The sequence below is a fragment of the Mercenaria mercenaria genome, chromosome 9 (genome assembly GCF_021730395.1).
Source record: "Mercenaria mercenaria strain notata chromosome 9, MADL_Memer_1, whole genome shotgun sequence".
Taxonomy (NCBI): domain Eukaryota; kingdom Metazoa; phylum Mollusca; class Bivalvia; order Venerida; family Veneridae; genus Mercenaria; species Mercenaria mercenaria.
The window spans coordinates 39248728-39271853 of record NC_069369.1 but is presented as its reverse complement, the minus strand read 5'-3'; the positions used below and the strand labels follow the sequence as shown (position 1 = coordinate 39271853).

The following is a 23126-nucleotide window of genomic DNA, read 5'->3' as shown; positions in this document are numbered from 1 at the left end:
GGTTAGAGTGAACTCTTCATTTTGCAAATGGCGTCGAGGGAGGTAGGGGAAGTAACTTTGGATGGAATCAAAGAGGTCGGTTAGAGTGACCTCCCCCTTTGTTTTGCAAATGGAATCGAGGGAGGCAGGGGAAATAACTTTGGATGGAAAAAAGAGGTCGGTTGAAGTGACCTCCCCTTCATTTTGCAAACGTCATCGATTGAGGTAGGGGAAGTAACTTTGGAAGGAAACAAATGTTGCTTAGAATGAACACCATTTTGCAAATGACGTTGAGGGAGGTAGGGGAAGTACCTTTAGATGGAAACAAAAAAGTCCGTGTGGCCTCCCCTTCATTTTGCAAATATTGTCGAGGGCAAAAGAGGGAAGTAAAATTGTATATACACAGATCAGTTAGTGACCTCCCCTTTATTTTGCAAATGACATTGAGGTAGGTAAGGGAATGAACCTTGGGTGGTAAAAAGAGGTCGGTTATGGTAACTTCCCTTTTATTTTGCAAATGGCGTTTACAAGGGAAGGAGAAGTAACTTTGGATGGAAGAAAGCAGTCGGTTATGGTAACCTTTCCTTAAGTTTGTATATAGAGTCCAGTCGGTTATGGTAACCTTACCTTAAGTTTGTATATAGAGTCAAGAGGGAAGAGTATCTTTGAAAGACATCAAAGCTATTTTCCCCTTTTATGACAAGGAGGGGGAATAACTTTGGATGACACAGTACGAGTTGGTTATAGTAACTTACTCTGTATTTTACAAATGTCGTCATCGAAGTTGGCTTTGGTAACTTCCCCTTATTTTTCGAATGGGAAAGAAACTGGATGACAAAGGACGAGTCATAGTAGCCTCATTACATTTTGTAAATTGACATAAAGGTAAAGTTGGATGACAAAGTATGAGGGCAGGGGTAAACATTGTTTTGCAAATGGATTCAATGGAAGGACAGTAACTATTGATGACAAATTGCAAGTCGGTAAGGATACACTTCTTTGTATTTTGCATATTACGAGAAAGTATGACCAACTGAACACACCTGCATTTTGCTAAGTAAACTTAGTAAAGGAAGGTCACATTAATGTCGGTTAGATTTCTTAATTATCAATAATCAATGCAATTGTTTGACCTTTTATTTTTTTTTAAAAAAAACAACACAACCGTATGGCGTTTTATTTATTTTTCAAACTACAATAAATAGCACAAATACAGTACAACCTCTCTAGAACGACTCTCTATTAAGCAAAAACCTCTCTTTTGTTTGTTTGTTTTGGGGTTAACGCCGTTTTTCAACAATATTTCAGTCATGTAACGGCGGGCAGTTAACCTAACCAGTGTTCCTGGATTCTGTACCAGTACAAACCTGTTCTCTGCAAGTAACTGCCAACTTCCCACATGAATCAGAGGTGGAGGACTAATGATTTCAGACACAATGTCGTTTATCAAATAGTCACAGAGAACATATGCCCCGCCCGAGGATCGAACTCGCGACCCCGCGATCCGTAGACCGACGCTCTACCTACTGAACTAAGCGGGCGGGTCCAAAAACCTCTCTAGAACAACATCATTCAAATTTCCGTATGCTGAAAATTACTATCAAATTTACCTCTCCAGAGCAACAACCTCTACATAACAGTCAATATTTGTATTTCCCAAACGGTGTTACTCTATAGAGGTTGCACTGTAGACGCAAATGACATTGTAAAGTACATTTATGGTGTTAAAGTTCATGAACAAAAATTCATTGAATTGAACTATGCTCTCACCTCAAACAGTTAAACTTCTTGAGAAAAATGGTAAGCTTATGAATATATTTAAAGTTTTGACATTTAGAAGGAAAATAATGCATTACTATAATACAAATTATAAAATGTATATAATTAATAGCATGATTGATAGGTAAGAGAGGGAAACAGTTAATTTTCAATGTGAAAAAAAAAACAAAAACACTCTTCTTAGGATTATAAACCAAAAGAAATCTAACAACTGAAATTTTGACTGTCATTTAAAAATAGTAAATTTTTGACTGTGAAAAGGATTTCTTCTTGGGATTATAAACAAAAAATATCTAACAACAATTATACTGATTTCTGTCCTAGGTTGATTCACCTTATTCTTAGCCGTTTTTCCCCCCTCAAAATAGTGATGCTTGTTACCTATTTCTGCTGTAAAATGAAGTAGGAGGGGACATTTGTTTGTTTCAGTATAAGATCGAAATATCATTCATCGAGTAAACTTAAATCTGGTGTTCCCAAGTGAAAGATAATTCAGTATTACACATTCTTTTTAATTCTAACATTTATCGGTTTACAGCTTATGCTATGTACCCGGATAATCTTAACTCTGTTCAGCGACCCTAACTCAGTGCCAACATGGCGGATGTAAAGCTGATACAACTTTGTTTTCTGTATAATTACGAAGTATACAGGGATGTTTCTGTTGTTATATCTATCTCCATTGATCAAGTGTATATTTATTTCAAAATGTATCATGTTAAATATATCAACCCTTGTGTTTCAGGTGGAAAAACGGCGAACAAGGCAAAATTTTCAATGAAAACTTTAACAAAAAAATCTTTAAAAATACTTATATGTTTTTGATGCCTCGACTATTTTGTTGTTTGAAAGCAAAAATATACCGCTTTATAGGCCCGTTTACACTATGTTGTTAACCCACTACATGTTGACACAATACATGTTCAAATGTACTGACAGCGAGAAAAGGGATAAAAACCTAACTTTGAGTTGATAAAAACCGAACTCAGTTTACATGAGGAATGAATAAAAACCTAACTTACACGAAATTGCGTGACGGATAAACACCTAACTGACTAGTATTCTATAGAAATAAATGAGTAGACATGTACATGGTCTGATTATTGTAAACATTACTTTATAAGCGGTATTGTCTTCAAACTTTGTCATTGATTTTACAAGATGTTATATGTATGCCCACTACACTCAAATATTTTTTCATAATTTTAATATTATGCAAATAGCAATGTTTGCAAAAATCTGGATAAACCCTCAAAAATAACTCAGTATAAAAGTCAAAATTATTATATTATTATATAAGAAATTATTTAATACCACCGATGTTCGAAGTTCTGTAACCCCCAACCCTCTCTCCCTCCACCTCTCTCTCTCTCTCTCACACACTGTTTCAGAAGAATTGTGTTTGTTTCAAATCTTGTATATCGTATAGTGCAAGAGATTTTTATAGAGGTGCCAATGTGTGGTGGTGGGGGGTGGGGGGAGGGGCGGGGGAGTGATGCATAGACTGACAGGACAGGGGTGTGGGTATCCTTACATTTTTCACTTGTCCACGGACACTTAAAAATCCACTTGTCCATAGTCAAATTTCACTTGCTCTGATTTGTAATATTAAATCTTCATGAAACTGCAAATAGACTGGAGATCGAGTTCTTTATTTAGGACAATGAAAAGAAAAGCATATCACAGTAACTGTGGTAAAAATTAAACTTTTGAAATATTTGCCTTTTAACGTTTATAAAAGTCTGAAATCGCGTAAGCAGGGTTCGGGATCTTTTGAGGTCATGCCCGAAACACTGCCCACGCAATGTTGCAAAGCCAGATGAATTAAGAGAAAGACTCTTAAAACGTTCCGAATTGTTTTTAGTCATACTTGCGATCTCTGTGTGCTTTTGATTTTAATTTGGCTGACTACTGGCTCCAGTATTTCCTTTGACAGTGACTTATTTCTCAGCAGTTGGAATTCTACTTACAAACTTGTCATAATACTTTTTTAAGTTGTTTACGTTTCTGATGTCTTTAAATGTCCTTTTAGTTCTGTGTGTAACCCTTGTTTTCCTTTTTTAGTTTTAGTTACAGAATGCTATATGCTGATGATGCAAATGTTTTTCTTCAGCTGCTTTAAGTAGTTCTTATGTTCCCTTTAGCATGTATATGATTTCTTCTTTTATGTTTTTTTTAAATGCATGTTGTAAGATGTGACTCTTCTTATTTTTGTGTAGCGTCAGCTAATCTTTTTTTATGTTGCTTTAAATGTGCTTAAATCTGTATGTGGTAAATTACTTTTTCCTTTTATTTGCTAGTTCCTATGTGCTATTTTGTTTTAATGCGCTGTAACATGTATGTGATAATTTGTGATCTATTTCTTATCTACTTTAATAGAGCCAGATGCTTTATTTGCTTTAATGTGCTATAACATATATGCATTTTATTACAGCTGTTTTACTTATGTTGAGCTTATTTACATGTGTTTGTCGGAAAATAGCTTTAAGCTGGTGTTATATGTTTATACTTATCCGACGTTAAATAAATCTTCTTGTATCTAAATCTTCTCTGATATTTTATCATAGTCACCGAGTTACAGTGTGCGCGAGACCTAGTCAAAGAACCCATTATCTTTATCACCTCCATACACTTGAAGCAACACACAATCTAAATGATATTTTTTTGTTTTCTCATTTTATACCTGAAAAAGTATGCTTGACCGCGGACACACAGAATGAAAAATGCACTTGTCCGCCGGCAAAAAATCACGAGTCGGATAACGGCTGGACATAGGAATCCCACATCCCTGCAGGGGTGGGTAGGTCAAAGATCTACAGTCCATAAATAAAGCACAGACGAACAGCTATGTTTTAGTCTGGTTAGGTGTTTATCAATTCTAAGTTCGTATTTATCCAGCACTGTTTCCTATACCAGTTAGGAATTATCCGCAAATTTAAACCCACCTGATAATCAATACAATTTTTAAGCTATAAAAATCAATTTCAAACTTTGATACTGTTAAACATTGTCAAAGAGATGTTTATGGAACTAATACAGTTGATAAGTAAGGTCTTACTGCAATTTCTGGTACTTTAAAACAGTTAGAAACATAAAACATGTTCATTTTGAAGACTTCTTTGAGTACATTTTAATGAATTCCAGCCACATAATGTGACTTTTCGATTGAAATATTTAGTACACAAAACATGTTATCAATACAGGATATTATGACTATCAAAAGTTTTACGCTAACATTGCATACTAACATAAAAACATGAAAAAAAGACAAGGAAATTAACTGCATACATCGTCTTTCTGTCAGCCATGTTGGCACTGAGTTAGGGTCGCTGAACAGAGTTAGGATTATCCGGGTACATAGCGTGTTATGATGTATTGTTTTATATCTTTTTATATCTTGCCGAGTTAAAATAGATTTATCTAATCTTATCTTATCTTGTCTTATCTTATTAAACCGCGCAGAGACATGCGCCATGCGTAACGTCACGCTGTATTTCATGACGTCACAATGCTTTTGTTATAAAAGTAAAATAGGTCTACGAGATGTATATGTTTCTTTTACATTTTAATCGTTTGGTGTGTATTTTAGTGATTTTGTAAGCATTACTAGATCTATACATCTTTGACTTTTTGAAGCACATTTCCAGTGCTTACAATTCATATCCTTTCGTGTTCAAGTGTAGTTCCGTTCTAGTGAAAAACATATAAATACAAATTTGTATTTCTCTCCGTTTGAAGCAATGAGTTTAGCATGTTTTAATCTAACGTTACATTCCAGTAATCATTTAAAAGCGCGGACTAAAAACCTTAAGGTTTGCCCATAATTCTACTAAACATTAGATCAGTGCATCTTTTTACCAATCATTCCTAAAGATATACCAGTCTGAAGTTTAACACATTGTTCCTTTAAAAGACAAAATTGCTTTAAAAGTCATTTCAGCCCCCAAGGGTTAATATTAGTACTCAGAATTAGGTGTCGGTTAACAGTTATATCAAACAGTGTCAAATTCAGTGTACAAGAAATGAGGCCAAAATGACTCTAAAAAGCTACATTTAGACGACACAGACACAAGACGATAGTATGGGTGTTTGAATAAAAGAGCTATGATTTTATCTGTACATTTTGTAGTTACTAGAGTATGGAATTTCATGTCAAGCTTTCAGAGTATTACTGAAACATAACGATACATTATACCCTGATAAACCCACTGTTTCCAAATACAATTTTCACTTGCACGCAACATCAATTTAACGCGAAAGAATATGAATTACACATATCGGTATTTTTTTTTGTTTGTTAAAAACTAGTAGAAAATAACTATATTAAAATGAAAAAGAAATCAATTTCGTAGAACTATATTATCTTTTCAACATATATATTGCCATAACAGTAAGCGTAACGTTGCGCATTGCATGTGATTAACACATTGATAAAATGTGCATCAAATATAAAGGAGTGAAAAGGAGTAACATTTTGAGACGCGAATAATTGACCAAATCAGTATTCTTTTGACTTCTTACAAATATTGGCTGCCCCTGATTTTTTTTTTAAGTCAAATGTGCATTTTGTGTTCGTAAAAAATAAAAAATAACCTGATAAAAATAAAGATTTATAATTTCATGAGCAATAACAAATCAAGCCAGAAGTATTTGTTTCGTATGAAAATAGTTTGACAGTATCAATGATCCGCAAATGAATAATTTTATTAATTTCAATGAAAATATTTATCCTAAAATTTAGCAAACACTTGTCAAATAATTGATACAATTAAGCTGATGTTACACATTAAGCCGCGTAACCAGCTAGAGCTCTCAGTCACTGAAGATGATTAATTAATACCCCAGATGCCGCTTTCATGACTTTTGACCTTCAAGTGTGACCTTGACCTTGGACCTAATGAGTAGAGTTGTGCCCGCTTTACTATGCGACAATGTTTACTATTACATTAGTACGCGCGAGAGATGAAAAAAGATTTTTTTCTTTTCTTTTCTTTTTTTGCCCGGGGGGGGGGGGAGAGAGAGAGAGAGGGGTGTAGGTGCGACGGGAGTTTGGAATGAGGGAATCTAAGAAACAATATGAGATATAAGCTTGTGTGAGAAATGTAAGGCGGAAATGCTAGGGGAAGCAGTGTGCGAGGGTGGGGTAGGGGTTATGAGGGATACTAAGATTCCACATGAAATATAAATAAGTGTGAAAGATGTAAAATAAATATAAAAGAAAGCGAGAGTGCATCTGCAAATAGGGAATGGGGTATGAGATTAGATATGTGAGAGATGTTAACAAATATATGAAAAAAATGGAAGTGGGTGGGGGTGGGAATAGAAGCGAGGGAATAAAGGATACTGGCTTAAACATCATATAAACATATGAGATACAGCATATACAATCTAATTAATTGTAAAGAAAAGGTAAAATATTTTTTGTTTGGGGCGAGAGTTGGTGAAAGGAGGTTGGTGGAGGTACATGAAGACAGGTGGGTAGCAGAGATGAGGGGAATATCAGATATGACATTGTGCAAGAAATGTATTTTTGGGTAGGTGTTCGAATTGGTGTAGACGAAGTATGGGTAGGATATGAGGGATACCAGTGCTAAGAAACATGAGTTTCATTAACATTATCGGATTAATAAGGGTGCCATAAATCTATAACCAACATTATTACAAAATCTGACCCAAGTGACCTTGACCTTTGAGATACCTGACCCTAAACCAAATGATTTCTGTCACCTTATAAGATTAATCCTCATGTAAGGTTTAATGATTAAAGGGCAGTAGCTAAGAAGATATATTGAAATGAGAAGCTTGTCGTAAAACTTTAACCAGCTCTATCAAAATATTAACCCAGTGACCTTGACGTTTAGGATGTCTGACTCTTAAGCTAACAGATGTATGCCCCTTATCAAGACTAACACTTATGTGAAGTTTGATGTTAATAGGGGAAGTAGTTAGGAAGATAGAATGACACTGAGAAGCTTGTTTTAACTTGAATGCATCGGTGAGGGTGCCGCCGTCGCCAGGGCAAGTACGATAACCCCCTTATTCTTCGATTAGTCGAGCTAAATATCTTCCAAGCCATTTAGACAATATGTAGTGGACATGATGGATGGATGGACAAACGGACGGACGGACATGTGTGACTCCAATATAGCCCCGAATACTTTGTACATGGGGTTATAATTATGTACATATCAGCTTATGTCTAATTTGTTTAACTAGGTTTGTGTCAGGGCAGCTGTGATGGTGTCAGGCTTATGTGCTTGTGCCTGGTCTGTCGTGTAATCGTCATACTTGGATCTTCCCTTTGCAGATATTTCTCACTTCTGTACTTGAAATATATCTGAAAATGATGATAAATAATTAAGACACGAAATTCTTCAAGATGTAAGGTCAAATCAGATTAAACTATATCTTCCATACTTTTTTCCTTTCAGAATAATCAGTGAAATTTATCTCTACCCTTCCTTCGCGGGCGAAAAAATAAAAATTGAGAATGGAAATATTTTACAAATGGCAGCATATAAACAACACAAAACTAGAGATTTGACCTTGCCATGACCTTGACCTTTGACCTACAGGCCTGTTCCATGCGCTCTGCAAATTGTCTTTTCTCCACCTACCTATATGCCAAGACTGAAGTAAATACCTTGCATGGTTATTATGTTATGCTTAGGACACAAAATATGAAGGACAAATTTGACCTTTTAGCTCCATTTGTGACCGTGACTTCTGACCTATAGACCTGGTTTATGCGCTGTGCACATTGTCTTATCGTCATCAACTTTTGTCCCAAGTTTTAAGTCAACACCTTGAATGGATATTAAGTTATGCTCCGGGCACGAGATATGATGGGCAGACAGACAGACAGACGCACGCGCCATCACATTAAACGTCCATTTTTTTCAAAACGGGCGTATAAGAATGCATGAAGTTTCAAATCTATAGTATTCAATAAAAGTGGACCTAGACAAAATTAACCCAGAAATATCAATTTCTAAATTAAAGCTGGCCATAATTCTGACTAAATGCAAGAAAAAGTTACGATTCTTGACAAACTCTCTAATCGAATAATAATGATAATCAATGTTCAAAGCTATAGCTGTTATAGTTGACCTAAACACAAAAATTAACAAAGAAATTCCATTTTCTAAGTACATAATGCGGCATAATTATGACAAAATGCATGCGAGAGTGTTATGGTTCCTAGTCTACGTGTCTGTATTAGTTTTGGAGAAAGTAACCTGTATGCAAAACTTTAGCCAATATTTTATAAGTCAAAAGTGGGGTGGGCGGCATAATTTGCCCAAATAAATAATAGCTGTATGTACTTGCATGCAAAGTTTTGACCAGGATTTTCTAAGTCCAAAAAGGAGCATAATTTGGCCAACATGCATGTCAGAGTTATTGAACTTGATGCTATCGCCTAGTTTTATAACCCCGAAGACACATGTGAAGTTTCAATTCAATATCTGCATTACTTTTGGAGATATTAACTTGCATGCAAAACTTTAACCAGGATTTTTTGAGTCCAAAAGGGGCCATAATTTGGTCAAAATACATATCAGAGTTATGGGACTTGACCCAATGAGTTCGGAAATTGACCTAGAAAATGAGAAAACAAGAGCGCCGCCAAGCGGGGCAATATACGCCCGAAGGCTTACATCATAGGATGGGAGCAAAATTTTAAGAACTTGACTGTTGTAGCCCAAAGGACTGGAACAACAAAAGGAAAACTTCAAAAAACAAATCTAAGTCCACAAAAAAAATATTCAAAGTCTACAAAAAAATCCTTGTCACGTACAGGTATGTAAAAATAGACCTAAAAATTGGCAGTACCATCCATGTTGTACCACAGAAAAGTGGTCTCGGTTTTTCCCTATGGCCAATAATAAAAAAGTTTCAAAATAAGCTATTTGTAGTAACATAAAAGGGAAGTAATTAAAAAAACAAAAAACAAGAGGGCCAAGATGGCCCTAGGTCGCTCACCTAAACACACCATAACAGTGTTAACATGTTTGACATAGTGATTTCATGGAAACAAATATTCTGACCAATTTTCATTAAGATTGGACCAAAAATGTAGTCTCTTGAAGTGTAAACAAGTATTTTCTTCAATTTAACATAATGACCTAGTTTTTAAGCCAAGGTAACCTACATTCAAACTTGGCCTAGATTTGATCAAGGCAATCATTCTGACTAAATTTCATGAACCTCAATTGAAAAATACAGCCTCTATCGCATACAAAACCTTTTTCTTTGATTTGTCCTAGCGACCTAGTTTTTGATCCCAGATGACCCGTATTCAAAATTTACCTTAATTTCATCAAGGCTATCATTCTGACCAAATTTCATGAAGATCAATTGAAAAATACAGTCTCTATCGCATACACAAGGGGTTTTTTATTTGACCTAGTGACCTAGTTTTAAACACAGATGACCCATATTCTAACCTGACCTAGATTTCATTAAGGCAATCATTCTGACTAAATTGTATGTATATCCAGTGTAAAATGCAGCCCCTATTGCGTACACAAGGATTTTCTTTAATTTGACCGGGTGACCTAGTTTTTAACCCTAGATGACCCATATTCAAATTCAACCTAGATTTCATCCAGACAAACATTCTGATCAAATTTCATGAAGATCCGGTGTAAAATGCAGCCCCTATTGCATACACAAGGTTTTTCTTTGATTTGACCTTGTGTCCTAGTTTTTGACCCCAGATGACCCATATTCGTAACTGGCCTAGATTTCATCAAGGCAATCATTCTGACTAAATTTCATGAACCTCAATTGAAAAATACAGCATCTATTGCACACACAAGGTTTTTCTTTGATTTGACCTAGTGACCTAGTTTTTGACCCCAGATGACCCATTTTCAAATCAGCCTAGATTTCATCAAGGTAATCATTCTGACAAAATTTCATGAAGTTCAATTGAAAAATACAACCTCTATCGCATACACAAGGTTTTTCTTTGAATTGACCTAGTGACCTAGTTTTTGATCCCAGATGACCCATTTTCAAACTTGGCCTAGATTTCATCAAGATAATCATTCTGATCAAAATTCATGAAGCTCAATTGAAAAATACAGCTTCTATCGCATACACAAGGTTTTTCTTTGATTTGACCTAGTGACCTAGTTTTTTATCCCAGATGACCCATTTTCAAACTTGGCCTAGATTTCATCAAGATAATCATTCTGGTCAAAATTCATGAAGCTCAATTGAAAAATACAGCTTCTATCGCATACACAAGGTTTTTCTTTGATTTGACCTAGTGACCTAGTTTTTGAAACCAGATGACCCATTTTCAAACTTGGCCTAGATTTTATCAAGATAATCATTCTGACCAAATTTCATGAAGATCAGTTGAAAAAATACAGCCTCTATTGCATACACAAGGTTTTTCTTTGATTTGACCTAGTGACCTAGTTTTTAACCCTAGATGACCCATTTTCAAACTCGGCCTAGATTTTATCAAAGTGTTTATTCTGACAAAAACTCATGAAGATCAAATGAAAAATACAGCCTCTATCGCATACACAAGGTTTTTCTTTGATTTGACCTAGTGACCTAGTTTTTGACCCCAGATGACCCATTTTCAAACTTGGCCTAGATTTCATCAAGGTAATTATTCTGACCAAACTTCATGAAGATCAGTTGAACAAGAGCTGTCCGTAAGACAGCCAAGCTCGACTATTCGAAATATTGTCCCAGAAGCAGGAAAAATATTACCCAAAAAGGTTAAATATCAAAAGAGTTTTAAGTTCAAAAGGGGGCATAATTTGACCAAAATGCATATCAGTTATGGGACTTGCTGCTATCAACTAGTTTTATAACCCCGAAGGCACATGTGAAGCTTCAATTCAATATCTGCATTAGTTTTGGAGATAGAAACTCGCATGTAAAACTTTAACCAGAATTTTCAAAGTCCAAAAGGGGGCAAAATTTGCCCAAAATACATGCTAGAGTTATGGGACTTGACCCAGTGAGGTTGGTAATTGATCTAAGAAAAAGAAAAAATAAGTTTCAAATCTATATGCCTTTAGTAATTGCTGTATGTACTTGCACGCAAAACTTTAACCAGGATTTTCTAAGTCCAAAAAGGGGAATAATTTGCTCAAAATACATGCAAGAGTTATGGGACTTGATCCAGTGAGGTTAGTAATTGATCTAGAAAAAGAAAAAATAAGTTTCAAATCTATATGCCTTTTAGTAATAGCTATATGTACTTGCATGCAAAACTTTAACCAGAATTTGCTAAGTCCGAAAGGGGGCATAATTTGGCAAAAATGAAAGTCAGAGTTATGGGACTTGATGCTATCAACTAGTTTTATAACCCCGAAGACACATGTGAAGTTTCAAATCAATATCTGCATTAGTTTTGGAGATAGTAACTTGCATGTAAAACTTTAACCAAACTTTTCTAAGTCTAAAAGGGGGCATAATTTGGCCAAAATGAAGGTCAGAGTTATGGGACTTGCTGCTATCAACTAGTTCTATAACCTCGAAGACACATGTGAAGTTTCAAATCAATATCTGCATTAGTTTTGGAGATAGTAACTTGCATGTAGAACTTTAACCAAAATTTTCTAAGTCCAAAAGGGGGCATAATTTGCTCAAAATACATGTCAGAGTTATGTGACTTGACCCAGAGAGGTTGGTAATTGACCTAGAAAAAGAAAAAATAAGTTTGAAAGCTATGTGCCTTTAATTGATGGCTGTATGTACTTGCATGCAAAAACTTAACCAAGGTGTGATGCCGACGCCGACGCCAGGTTGAGTAGAATAGCTAGACTATTCTTCGAATAGTCGAGCTAAAAATACAGCCTCTATCGCATACACAAGCTAAATGTTGACGGACGACAGACAGACGACGGACGCCGGACATCGAGCGATCAGAAAAACTCACCTGAGCATTGCTCAGGTGAGCTAAAAATGTACAAAAAAGAGATAGGCCAAGTAAAAACAACACTGCAATGCAGAGCAATATACACAAAGCAAAGTCATATATGACCTTTGACCCTTAAGTGTGACCTTGACCTTGAAGCAAGCCATCCGGAACATGCACTGTGCACATCGTCTCAGTGTGGTGAACATTTCTGCCAAGTTTCTTTGAAATCCTTCAATGGGTTCAAGAGTAACAGAGCGGACACAAAACAAACTGATATGACTTTTGTCCCCTAAGTGTGACCTTGACCTTGAGGCGAGTCGTCCGGAACATGCGCTCTGCACGTCGTCTTGGTGTGGTGAACATTTGTGTCAAGTTTCTTTGAAATCCTTCAAGGGGTTCAAGAGTTACAGAGCGGACACGAAACAAACTGACATGACCTTTGACTCCTAAGTGTGACCTTGACCTTGAAGCGAGACGTCCAAAACATGCGCTCTGCACATCGTCTCGGTGTGGTGAACATTTGTGTCAAGTTTCCTTGAAATCCTTCAAGGGGTTCAAGAGTTACAGAGCGGACACAAATTTGCTAACGGACAGACGGACGGACGGACAGACGGACGGACAGAAGGACACCAGCGTCATAACATAATACGTCCCTTCGGGCGTATAATAAGTGTCAAAGCTATATGCCTTCAAATGATAGATATACGTACTTTCGTACAAAACTTTAACCAAGGTGTGACGCCGACGCCAGGCGAGTGGAATAGCTCGGACTTTTCTTCGAATAGTCGAGGTTAAAACTTATAAAACAAAAACAAGTCTGGGACGCCGACGAATGGGCGAGTGCAATAGCTCTACCTATTCGTCGAATAGCCGGGCTAAACAAAAGGCCAAATCATCAAAATGATAAGAAGAGTTATGGAAGCTATGTCATTCAGTTGGTAGTACCAGAGCATAGAAGTGTGTGAAGCTTCATTTTGTTGCAATGTGTAGATAGTCAGAAAACTAACAAGCCGACAATCGCAATTAGACTGTATTTTCTTGAAAAAAATGTCTAATTAAGAAAGAGATAATTTTATCAACATGGAAGACTAATGAAACCTATGTCATTGACTTGATACTATCATAATGTATAAAGGTTTATTTCAGTTTCAATGAGTAAGAAGATAACATATTAATAAGAATCATGAATAATGTGTCTAAAATATAGGTTTACGTTATGGTGAGCCTAAAAGGGAAAATAAATCATGAACGATCGGTGTCAGAGTTATGGTACTTATCGTTCATGCTGTTGATAATAATGATGAAACTAACTAAAATCCAATTGGTAATAGGAATGATGTACATGTCCCTTGAAAATGCTTCATAGAATAAAATCTTAAAGTCCAAAAACGGGACATTATAACTCACGAAAAAATAATCATACATTCAAATTCCGACCATATGCACATTGATGATGTATACCAAGTTTCATTTGAATTGATATACAATGTTAAGATGTAGTTGTAACACATATATTGTGAATCCAAAAGGAGCATAACTAAAACATTTAAGTCTAGACTATAACGTATTCGCAGCACTCTTCAGGTGATGTAATTAAAGTTACATTTAAAATACTGTAAAGTTAAAATAGAAGTGTCACGACTCAGAAAATAATAATCGGACATTAAAATCCTGATAATAAACGCACATGCCCATTTCGTATTCATAACGTATACCAAGTTTCATTTCAACCGGACAGATAGGGTAGGAGGAGTATGTATGCAGTTGCATTATGGTTAAAATCCAAAAAGGAGCATACCTCAAGAAACAGAAATTGAACATGAAAGTCTTGACAATGTGTCTACTTCATGTTGATGATGGCCAGGCTTCATTTGAATTGGTACACAAGGTACAGACGTATCGCTGTTAAGTCCAATAAGTTTTATTTGAATTTGACTCAGAACAAGATGTCAGCCTATATCAACAGCAGCTTCCGGTGTGCCTGTTTGCATTGTTTCAGATGAGTCAATAAGCTCAAGATAACTGAATTCAGTTCCATGCAGAATTTAACAAGGCAGTCTGAAAGACAGCTAAATCCCCCGCCACTGCTATGGATAGTGAAAGGGTAAAACCTTTGATTTTAGCTGTGACCTTGACCTTGAACTGACATGGCTGACTCATGAATTCTGCACAACGTCTTGATGAGGTGATCATTTGACCGAAGTTTCATGAAAATCCTTCAAGGGGTTTAGGAGATACAGAGCTGAAACCTTTGACCTTCAGTTGTGACCTTGACCTTGAGTTGACATGGCTGACTCATGAGTTCTTGATGAGGTGATCATTTGACCCAAGTTTGATGAAAATCCTTCAAGGGGTTAAGGAGATACAGAGTGGACACCAAATGGAAGGCTCAAACCTTCGACCCTTAGTTGTGACTTTGACCTTGAGCTGGCATGGTTGATTCATAATTTATGCACATCGTTCCGATGAGGTAATCATTTGACCAAGTTTTATAAAATTCCTTCAAGGAGTTTAGGAGATATAGAGCGGACACGAAATGGAAGGCTCAAACCTTTGACCTTCAGTTGGGACCTTGACCTTGCGCCGACATGGCTGACTCATAAGTTCTGCACATCGCCTTGATAATGTGATCGTTTGACCCAAGTTTGATGAAAATCCTTCAAGGGGTTTAGGAGATATAGAGCGGACACAAAATGGAAGGTTCAAACCTTTGACCCCAAGCTGTGACCTTGACCTTGAGCCGGCATGACTGACTCATGGGTTCTGCACATCGTGTTGATGAGGTGATCATTTGACCGAAGTTTTATAAAATTCCTTCAAGGGGTTTAAGAGATATAGAGCGGACACAAAATGGAAGGCTCAAACCTTTGACCTTGAGTTGTGACCTTGACCTTGAGCCGGCATGGCTGACTCATGGGTTCTGCACATCGTCTTGATGAGGTGATCATTTGACCCAAGTTTTATAAAATTCCTTCAAGGGGTTTAGGAGATATAGAGCGGACACAAAATGGCAGGCTCAAACCTTTGACCCCAAGCTGTGACCTTGACCTTGAACTGACATGGCTGACTCATGAATTCTGCACAACGTCTTGATGAGGTGATCATTTGACCGAAGTTTCATGAAAATCCTTCAAGGGGTTTAGGAGATACAGAGCTGAAACCTTTGACCTTCAGTTGTGACCTTGACCTTGAGTTGACATGGCTGACTCATGAGTTCTTGATGAGGTGATCATTTGACCCAAGTTTGATGAAAATCCTTCAAGGGGTTAAGGAGATACAGAGTGGACACCAAATGGAAGGCTCAAACCTTCGACCCTTAGTTGTGACTTTGACCTTGAGCTGGCATGGTTGATTCATAATTTATGCACATCGTTCCGATGAGGTAATCATTTGACCAAGTTTTATAAAATTCCTTCAAGGAGTTTAGGAGATATAGAGCGGACACGAAATGGAAGGCTCAACCTTTGACCTTCAGTTGGGACCTTGACCTTGCGCCGACATGGCTGACTCATAAGTTCTGCACATCGCCTTGATAATGTGATCGTTTGACCCAAGTTTGATGAAAATCCTTCAAGGGGTTTAGGAGATATAGAGCGGACACAAAATGGAAGGTTCAAACCTTTGACCCCAAGCTGTGACCTTGACCTTGAGCCGGCATGACTGACTCATGGGTTCTGCACATCGTGTTGATGAGGTGATCATTTGACCGAAGTTTTATAAAATTCCTTCAAGGGGTTTAAGAGATATAGAGCGGACACAAAATGGAAGGCTCAAACCTTTGACCTTGAGTTGTGACCTTGACCTTGAGCCGGCATGGCTGACTCATGGGTTCTGCACATCGTCTTGATGAGGTGATCATTTGACCCAAGTTTTATAAAATTCCTTCAAGGGGTTTAGGAGATATAGAGCGGACACAAAATGGCAGGCTCAAACCTTTGACCCCAAGCTGTGACCTTGACCTTGAGCCGGCATGACTGACTCATGGGTTCTGCACATCGTGTTGATGAGGTGATCATTTGACCGAAGTTTTATAAAATTCCTTCAAGGGGTTTAAGAGATATAGAGCGGACACAAAATGGAAGGCTCAAACCTTTGACCTTGAGTTGTGACCTTGACCTTGAGCCGGCATGGCTGACTCATGGGTTCTGCACATCGTCTTGATGAGGTGATCATTTGACCCAAGTTTCATGAAAATCCTTCAAGGGGTTTAGGAGATATGGACCGGACACGATTTTGGACGGAAGGACGGACGGAAGGACGGACGGACGGAAGGACGGACGCAGACCATTCCTATAATCCCTCCGCCACGGCGGGGGATTAACAAGCACACGGCTAAGTCATAAACTATAAGTGTAATACAAAGTCTTGCTCGAACTCGCGCAGCATACATGGCAATTCTTTAGTACTTCAGTCACCTACCTTGTTGAAAACAGTTGATTACTATGTTGACCTGCATCGATAGTGTACCAGCGCGTCTCTGGTGACCGTTATCGATTGGATACCAGTGCACATTTTATGGTACCACCAGCAAGTCAGTCATGCGGCAAATGTAATAGCTCCATCATCCTGTTAATACAATAAAATAAATAGCCACATTGTTTTTTCATGGGTTTCTCACCAGTACTTACACCAAAGTACCATAATTGTGGAAAGCTGACAATTTCAACCTTCTTTAAAGATGTAAAGACACCATGTTTACTTATTACTGACAGAAAATAAAATTTCGTACAGAGTTCAAATCTTACAGTTTGAAAAAAGCAGGTCTCACTTGGATGATAGTTGATTCGAACCACGTGTCAGGCTGATATTAGCAAACGCCTATTGCCTTATTTAGACCACAGCACTGCATTGAGCCCAATAAAGTTTTCTTGGTATTAATGAAAACCTTTGAAATTGAATTACCGACTTATATTCAAAGTACGTTATGAATTATAAGTCCTTACGTGTATGGTACAGGAAACTGCTTCTCGTCGGACAGTTCGTGTTAATCGTCAGACAGTTCGAGTTTCTCATCGAAAAGTTTTGAGTTATCGTCTGATACTTTGAGTTTTACTTTCACCAAAGCCAGGAAATGTATGCGCATTCGTAAGCCTTTAAATTACACTGGGAGAAAAATTTAAAGGTTTAGATTTATGTACTGCTGACTGAATACTGGTAGACATTATTTAACAATTAGCATAAATGTGTTTAAATTGAAAAAAACAAAACAAACTAAAACAATGTAGACCTTCATGATAACCAACAAATAACAAACTTGTAGGATTTTTTTGAATGAAAATGAATATGCATGACTTGGTTGAAAACTGCTCGCCTGATACAAAGATAGCCAAAGAAATAAACTAATTGTATAGACAAATTACATACCTCATTGCGTCCGAGAAAAGGACCAGGCTGCACCGTCCACTAAACCATTGTAAAATCTACAACATGACAACCTTGTACGCGCTTGTATAGTCAACATCAGTTACCATAGCTGCACCGTCCACTAGACCAATGCGATATTCACACCATGATATCTTCACACGGGCTTGTATTCAATATCAGCCACCATTTTGGAAAAATCTGCAGAGAAATGCACACAGAATAGGTTAATCTTAGTAGAAATATACACACCTTTTCATTATGAAGATCTTGTTGATCTGCTTTTCCATATCCGTCTGCGGCCTTTTTCTCGAAGTACCCCAACATTCTAAATGAATAAAATAGCAATACAAAACAAAATAAAAGTAGACATAAAATAGAAAAGTTGCGCGCGCTTACTCAGATGTCGTCTGCATCTTATGTCTGTCGTATTTTCTGCATTTCATGGTACGTCTCTGCAGATATCTAAAATTGATGGGACAAAACTTTTTTTTAAAACACACCATAATATTTAACTATTCTTATAATTGTGTACAAGAATAAATCTAGTAAAAAAAAAATATAGTGCTAATGGTAAAAAAATAAAATACATTGTAGCGGAACGAAAGACGAAGAACCCAATTCGATAAACAATACGCCCCAACAAAAACCAATTTTGACAAAACAACACAAGCCACATCGTTTACAATCGAGAAGAAAACACCGAAGACACCACGAACACCACTACAAACACTAAAGCACCGCCACAAACACCACAGCAAACACACAAACACCACCACAAACACAACCAAGTACCCACTGTAAACAAATCCCTGACAAAACAGTAAATACCGAACACATATTTTTAACGAAACAAAAACATACAAGGTAGACTGAGTTCTCCATATGCGCACATATCATTCAGATTTTTGTTTAACTTGAAGTTTTGCCTGAATTCTTAGCAAAGCTCAGTATTTAAAGCTAAGCGTTATCACATGGTCGGTTGCAAGATTTCTCTCACTGCTGTTTGTAGACTCGGGCGTCAGCCACTGCCTACATGTAAGTTTCCGTGGTAACCTGTGTGTATAGAGGCATTTGTACAGAAACAAATAGAAAACAAATAAGTCAGTGTTGCTATAAGAAAGAAAATGTAAACATACACACCCTATATGCTCCAAAATCTGCTGTATAACTTTGTACGACTAAACGCCGGTCATTGATTTATACCATTGCCTAGATGTAGAGGTGAGTTTCCATGGTATTCCTGTTGAGGTTGAGTGTATAAATATAGAAAGACATGTGTAAAAGCAGAAAAAAAAACATATAGTGTTTACACAAGGAAGGAAAAGGCAACATACACACCTCCCAAAAATGCTCCAAATGCTGCTGTATTACTGTGTACATCTGAACGTCGGTCATCCATTATACCATTGCCTACATGATGTAGATGTAAGTTTCCATGGTAATCCTGTTGTGTGCATAGATACAAAAAGGCATGTGCAAAGCAAAGAAACAAACATATCAAAGTATTGCCACAATAAAGAAAAAGTAAACATATACTCCCTACATGTTCAAAAATCTCCTTTATAACTTTGTACATCTGAACGTTGGCCAGCCATTATACCGTTGCCTAGATTTAGATGTATGTTTCCATGGTAACCCTGTTGAGTTTATAGATACAGAAAGGTACATGTGTTAAAAAAACAGAAACAAACATATCAAAGTGTTGCCACAAGAAAAAAAGTAAACACACTCGCACCCTTTGTGCTCCAAATTCTGGTCTCCATTTGTACAACTGCCTAGATGTAGAGGTACGTTTCCATGGTAACCCTGTTGTGTGTATAGGTACAGAAAGGTATATAAAAAGCAGAAACAAACATATATATCAAAGCGTTGTCACAAGAAATAAAAAATAAACACACACACATCCAATAAACTCCCAAAATCTGCTGTATATCTTTGTACACGTGAACGTCGGTCATCCATTTATACCAATGCCAAGATTAAGAGGTACGTTTCCATGGTAACCCTGTTCAGATTGAGTATATAGCAATCTGACTAAAGTACTTGATCTTCTAAACGAAGATCTAAGGATGACCTATTCACATTCATCTTTTTGGATTTCCGATATTGCTATTTTTATTTTAGCAAATCTATATTTATTTGAACCAGCCAGACGACTCGTTTCAACAAGCATTTGGCTGAACCATCAAAAAAGCGTCGAATGTTACAGGGTGAGAAAAATGTGCAGCTCGAACCCGGGACCCCTCGCTTACAGGGCGAGTGCTCTACCGACTGAGCTAACCAGCTGCCTGACACATATACTCCACTTACGTGACCAAGTACGTACCGTGACATATGATACCTCTCAAAACACGAGGGCGCAGTAATGATGTGGTCGTCATAAAAAAATGAAAAACCCATGCTAAATATAGGTTTTTTAAACATTCAAAATGTTGAAAGCAAGACTCTGATTGGCTAGCGGAAGGTTCGTCAGAACGAGTCTATCAATAGCACGTCTTCAGATCCAAAGCGCAGCGTTAATTGAAGATATACTTTAGTCAGATTGGAGTATATAGATACAGATAGGCATGTGTAAAAACAGATACAATTATATCAATGCGTTGCCACAAGAAAGAAAAAGTAAACATACACACCGTATATGCTCAAAAGTCTGCTGTATGACTCTGTCCGTGTGAACGTTGGCCATCCATTATACCACTGCCTAGATGTAGATGTACGTTTCCATGGTAACCATGTTGGGACTGAGAGTATAGATACAGAAAGGCATGTGTAAAAAGAGGAACAAATACATCAAAATGATGCTACAAGAAAACAAGCATACATACCCTACATATGCTCCAAACTGTGCTGTGTAACTATGTACAACTGACCGTCGGTCATCCATTTATTTCATTGTCTGGATGTAGATGTATGTTTCCATGGTAACCCTGTTGAGAGTTTAAGAAATAGGAAGGCATTTGTAAGAAAATAAACAAATATTATTTCTAATGGTACCCTATAAATTCCAGACAAAGAAAATATGAAAACATACACATTATTTTTGCTCCAGGTCGTCCATGATTTGTATACATGTATGTTTTTTAAACACTAAAGCACAACCTAAAATGAATGGAAAAAAGATTCATTGCAACATCACTTGCGTGAGACAAATGACTCAAAATCGGTGAAGGCGATCCATGAACAAGCCAGTTATCCACCTAGAAGATGAAGATTTACGTTTCCATGGTGATCATATTGAGTATATACAAGAACTGTCCATAAGACAGCGTGCTCGACTATTCGACAACTAAAGTCGAGCTATAATTCGGCAAGACTGTCATAACTGAGTCATTTCATTATTATTTATTACAAATTGAAATATTTGTCATGGCAACAACTGGCATGCAAAACTTCGGCCAAAATTTCCGAGTGAAATAAGGGACATAATTGGCTTAATTTCAAGCAAGAGTTTTTTTAACCTTGTTATGGAAATTATTTTGATGAGAAGGGTGTCTTGCGTGCAGTTTCACTTACTCGTTACTGAGGTACAGCTTGATACGTGAATCGGTCTTAGTCAAAAAGGGCCATAATTTAAAATCAGTTATCTAACTTGATTATTTCAGTAGGTTTGATGACTGGGAAGAGTTCAATACATGTAATTGTTACTTAAATACAGCTTGATAGTCGCATGCAAAACTTCATCAAATTTTCTAAGTCGAAAAGGGTGAAACTTTGAACTAAAATCAAGCAAGAGTAATCTAACTTGGTTAATGCAGTGATGTTTATCACTGAGAAGCATTGTGCGAAGTTTCAGTCCATTATATGGTACAGCTTGGGTTACCTGCATGCAGACGACTTTTTAAATAAAAAATGGCAACACTTTGTATCACATTCAACCGTATGTTATCCAACTTGATTATTGCAGTAGTTATAATGGTTGTGTGAAGTTTCAGTCCATTACATAAAGTTGTTACTGAAATACAGCTTGACAGTTAATTGCTTTGGAATTTCTAAGAAGAAAAAGGGCCATCATTTTAACAGTTATCCAACTTGGCTATATCAGTAGTTCATGTAGTTCATGTTCATGTTATATATATTATGAACTGGAAGTGCCAAATTCCATTGCGGGAAAACACGTGTCAAAAGGACCAAAGAAACATCATTGTTTATACAGCTCTCGTTGGGAGCTGTACGGTTTCTACATTCTCGCATACCAGAGGTCTACTGTGGTTCCCCGGATGAACTTTTGACGAACCTCTGATGGATGAGAATGGGTTTCTACAACTACATGAACTACATGAACTTAGACATTTCAGACAAAAAGGAAAAGAAAACATACACACTCTGTGTGCTCCAAATCTGAAAACACCACCGCCAATGTTCTTTACGTATGGTCTTCCATCTATGTCACCATGGCAACCTGAAAACTGCAAAGATAAAACATGTTTTTTGTTAAACGTAAATGTCTCATTTGCAATCAAAGCTATCAATACTATTTTGAAATATTTATTTTCGTGGCAACATCATTTCCATGTTACACAACCTTATTAGATGACACTAAAATAAATCGATTTAGGGTCATTTACCTATTACTGCTTGACAACGTCTGGCGTAAAGGGATAAGAGTAACAGAAAAGTATCAAACTTAATTTTAAGTCAATATTTTCAAATTAATCTTGTATTTTGATAGTAAATCGGATGTCTGTAAGCCATGGTATGCGTCCCCTTAGCACATTTTTTCATGGATGTCAGATTGTTGGCACGCTCAAATAAATGTGACTTTAACATTTTCTCAATGAAAACAAAACCTAACACAATACATAATTTTATTGTTTTCATAACAACCGTTCATATCTATTCAGTTTGGGCATAATCGAGACATCTGTCCCACGAAATGAAATCTCCAGAATAGACTGGCTTTTCACTTCCAGTAAAATACATAAAAGCTATGAATATTCTTTCAAACTGGTATTATTCTTTATTATCAGTCCAAAGAAAAAAGTGGCATCAGCTGTTTCTCTAAAAATACAGCAATTTGAATGATGATTACATGTGAAAATGGGTAAAACACAAACAAAATCATTTATAGTTTAACTTAAGAGAACGACAAAAATAGAAAGAAAATAGAAAA

The 23126-nt window shown here is 36.8% G+C and overlaps 1 long non-coding RNA gene across 1 annotated transcript; it reads right to left on the bottom strand.

The window, feature by feature from the left end:
- Nucleotides 1–4197: 4197 nt before the first annotated feature.
- LOC123547901 (uncharacterized) lies at nt 4198–20935 on the bottom strand. Its single transcript, XR_008372403.1, has 4 exons — nt 18017–20935; nt 17596–17755; nt 17072–17218; nt 4198–8095 (listed from the first exon to the last, which is right to left on the bottom strand). It is a non-coding gene; the product is annotated as an uncharacterized LOC123547901 (long non-coding RNA).
- Nucleotides 20936–23126: the final 2191 nt, after the last annotated feature.